Source organism: Natator depressus, chromosome 2 (genome assembly GCF_965152275.1).
Source record: "Natator depressus isolate rNatDep1 chromosome 2, rNatDep2.hap1, whole genome shotgun sequence".
In the NCBI taxonomy this organism is placed as follows: Eukaryota; Metazoa; Chordata; order Testudines; family Cheloniidae; genus Natator; species Natator depressus.
Genome location: NC_134235.1, coordinates 30,410,345 through 30,414,601, shown reverse-complemented (window position 1 = coordinate 30,414,601; position 4,257 = coordinate 30,410,345). Strand labels below are relative to the sequence as shown.

At 48.6% G+C, this 4,257-nt stretch overlaps 1 pseudogene; it reads right to left on the bottom strand.

The window, feature by feature from the left end:
- Positions 1-2,005: 2,005 nt before the first annotated feature.
- Positions 2,006-3,755, bottom strand: LOC141981215 (uncharacterized; annotated as a pseudogene).
- Between the last annotated feature and the right edge of the window lie 502 nt (positions 3,756-4,257).

Below are 4,257 nucleotides of genomic sequence, written 5' to 3'. Positions count from 1 at the left end.
ACAACAAAATCATGTTACCCAAGTGATATGTTGTGAATTTTAGACAGCTCCAAGCAACAAGGAGGCCAGAAATAAAACTAACATTATGAAAGGAGTATTGCATGCACATGCATGGATTGGAGACCTGAGTCTATGGTTAGATTCTCCAGCAAAACTAGCAAAAATATGTAATAGTAGTGCAATGGTCTTAAGTAATGTCCAATAGATATTATCTACTATGATTCATCTTTGTTTCTATAGAGAAAGGAGTGTAGGGGTAGATTTTTGCTCCTTGCTCCGGCCCATCAATGACAATTCAGCAGCATATGGGTGCTATAAATGAGCTGCAAGGGGTCAGGGGAGAGTTACCTCAGTATAGGAAGCATATAGCACTAACATAAGTGGATCTATGTTGCCCTCACTCACAAGCCTCAGCTCACGAGTTGTGCCAGGGTGAGTGAGATCAGGGACAGGAAGTGGTGTGTTGGAGACAGGATGGTGGGTACCCATAAATCTCAGGGATGCTCATAAATCTAGAATCTTGCCCTGAGGAGGTGACGGCAGTGCGGTGACGAGAGTGATGAGGACATGGACACAGACTTCTCTCAAAGCACAGGCCCCGGCAATTTGGACATCCTGTTGGCAATGAGGCAGGCTCATACAGTGGAATGCCGATTCTGGGCCTGAGAAACAAGCACAGACTGGTGGGACCGCATAGTGTTGCAGGTCTGGGATGATTCCCAGTGGCTGCAAAACTTTCACATTGGTAAGGGCACTTTCATGGAACTTTGTGACTTGCTTTCCCCTGCCCTGAAGTGCAAGAATACCAAGATGAGAACAGCCCTGACAGTTCACAAGTGAGTGGTGATAGCCCTCTGGAAGCTTGCAATGCCAGACAGCTACCAGTCAGTCAGTAATCAATTTGGAGTGGGGCTGCTGTGACGCAAGTAGCCAACGCTATCACTGAGCTGCTGATATCTAGGGTAGTGACTCTGGGAAATGTGCAGGTCATAGTGGATGGCTTTGCTCTAATGGGATTCCCTAACTGTGGTGGGGCAATAGATGGAATGCATATCCCTATCTTGGGAACGGACCACCTTGGCAGCCAGTACATAAACTGCCAGGGGTACTTTTCAATGGTGCTGCAAGCACTGGTGGATCACAAGGGACGTTTCACCAACATCAACGTGGGATGGCCGGGAAGGGTACATGACGCTCGCATCTTCAGGAACTCTGATCTGTTTGAACAGCTGCAGGAAGGGACTTACTTCCCAGACCAGAAAATAACTGTTGGGGATGTTGAAATGCCTATAGTTATCCTTGGGGACCCAGCCTACCCCTTAATGCCATGGCTCATGAAGCCATACACAGGCACCATGGACAGTAGTAAGGAGCTGTTAAACTATAGGCTGAGCAAGTGCAGAATGGTGGTAGAATGTGCATTTGGACATTTAAATGCGTGCTGGCGCAATTTACTAACGCGGTTAGACCTCAGCGAAACCAATATTCCCATTTTATTGCTGCTTGCTGTGTGCTGCACAATATCTGTGAGAGTAAGGGGGAGACGTTTATGGCGGGGTGGGAGGTTGAGGCCAATTGCCCAGCCACTGATTACACACCGCCAGACACCAGGGTGGTTAGAGCACAGGTGGTGCGCATCAGAGAAGCTTTGAAAACCAGTTTCATGACTGGCCAGGCTACGGTGTGATAGTTCTGTTTGTTTCTCCTTGATGAAAACCCACCCCCTTGGTTCACTCTACTTCCCTGTGAGCCAACCGCACTCCCCCCTTCGATCACCACTAGCAGAGGCAATAAAGTAATTGTTGTTTCAAAATCATGCATTCTTTATTAATTCATCACACAAATAGGGGGATAACTGCCAAGGTAGCCCGGGAGGGGTGGGGGAGGAGGGAAGCATCTGGTGGGGTGGTGGATGAGGGGAGAAGGGAAGGACAAGGCCACACTGCACTTCAAAACTTATTGAATGCCAGCCTTCTGTTGCTTGGGCAGTGGGCAGTTGAAAACTTCAAAACTTATTGAATGCCAGCCTTCTGTTGCTCGGGCAGTGGTTGGATTCCCAGAGCCCTCCCCTCATTCTTGGGCATTTGGGTGAGGAGGCTATGGAACTTGGGGAGGAGGGTGGGCAGTTACACAGGGGAAGCAGTGGCGGTCTGGGCTCCTGTTGTATTTCCTGTAGCTCCACCAAACACCAGAGCATATCATTTTGATCCCTCCATAGCCTCAGCATTGCATCCTGCCTCCTCTCATCACGCTGACACCACCTTTCCTCTTGATCCCGCAGCCTCTCATCTTGCTCGTCCCTCCTGTCCTCACGTTCATTTTCTGCTTTCCTGGACTCTGCCATTGTTTTCCTCCATACATTCTGCTGAGCTCTTTCAGTGCGGGAGGACTGCATGAGCTCAGAGAACATTTCATCGCGAGTGCGGTTTTTTCGCCTTCTTATCTGCGCTAGCCTCTGGATGGAGATGATGGGGGAGCATTGAAACATTTGCAGCTGCAGGAGGAAAAAATGGGAGAGTAGTATTTAAAAAGACACATTTTAATAGACTCTTTCACGGTGAACCAATCTGTTAACATTTCATAGCACATGTGCTTTCGGTACAAGGTCGCATTTTCCCTCTTATATTGAGGGCCTGCCGGTTTGGTGTGAGATCACACACGCAGGGCTGGGCAACAGAATTCAGCTTGCAGGCAGCCATGGTAAGCCACAGTCTTCTGGCTTCTTCAACCTTCATGACGTGGGAATGGTTTCAAACAGCAGCACCCTCCTTTCCCATACCAAGGACCCGTTGGGTTGGCCATTTAAAAGGAGGGGCTGCGGTTTTTGGGTTAACGCACAGCGCAAACCCAACAAAACCCCATCCCAATTCTCTGGGATGATTGCTTTACCCCTTCTCCCACTGAGTGACTAGTATCGGGAAGATTCCTGCCAGCCAAACGTGAACAGCTCAGCGTGAATGGCCTCCATACCACGTGGCTAAAAGTGGGGATGATTTCTTTTCAGCCACAGGCAAACAGCACAGCAGGAACGGCCACCTCTGAATGTCCCCTTAATAATGTCCCTGGAGGATTTCCACTCAATCCCCAGACACGTTAACAGACTTTTCCAGTAGCTGTACTGGCTGCAAATGCATCCCAAGTCTTCACGGCAAATTAATCATTAAACACGCTTGCTTTTAAACTATGTATTATATTTACAAAGGTACACTCACCAGAGGTGCCTTCTCTGGCTTCATGGTCTGGGAGCCCACCTTAGGATGGTTGGGAGGGTATTGGCTCCAGGGTGATAAACAGTTCCTGGCTGTCGGAGAAAACAGTTTCTCCGCTTGCCTGTTGTGCGCTATCCTCCTCCTCATCATCATCTTCCTCGTCCCCAAAATCCTCATCCTTGTGTGAGACTCCCCCCTTGCAGGTGTCCACGGACAAAGGTGGGGTAGTGGTAGGGGCACCCCCTAGAATTGCATGCAGCTTATAGTAGAACCTGTGTGTCTGGGGCTCTGGCCCGGAGCGGCCGTTTGCCTCTTTAGGTTTTTTTGGTAGGCTTGCCTGAGCTCTTTAATTTTCACGCGGCACTGCTGCGGGTCCCTGTTATAGCTTCTGTCCATCATGCCCTTGGAGATTTTTTCAAATATATTAGCATTTTGTCTTTTGGAACGGAGTTCTGATAGCACAGATTCATCTCCCCATAAAGTGATCAGATCCAGTACCTCCTGTTCAGTCCATGCTGGAGCTTTTTTGTGATTCTGGGACTGCATGGTCACCTGTGCTGATGAGCTCTGCATGGTCACTTCTGTTGATGAGCTCACCGTGCTGGCCAAACAGGAAATGAAATTCAAAAGTTCCCGGTGCTTTTCCTGTGTACCTGGCTAGTGCATCTGCGTTGAAAGTGTTGTCTAGAGCAGTCACAATGGAGTACTCTGGATAGCTCCAGTAGGCCAATACCGTTGAATTGCGTACACACTACCCCAAATTCAACCCGGCGATGTTGATTTCGGCACTAATCCCCTCATTGGGGAGGAGTACAGAAATCAATTTTAAGAGCCCTTGAAGTCGACAAAAAATGGCTTCATCGTGTGGACGGGTGCAGGGTTAAATCCATCTAGCACTGCTAAATTCGACCTAAACTCGTAATGTAGACCAGGGCTAAGTATTAATTGTCTCAAAGGCTCATGCTTCTCTGACAAGTGGTCACACAATTTCAACACAGTCCTTAAGGGCTTTTTGACTTCCACATATACTTGTGGGACATGGCAGCCT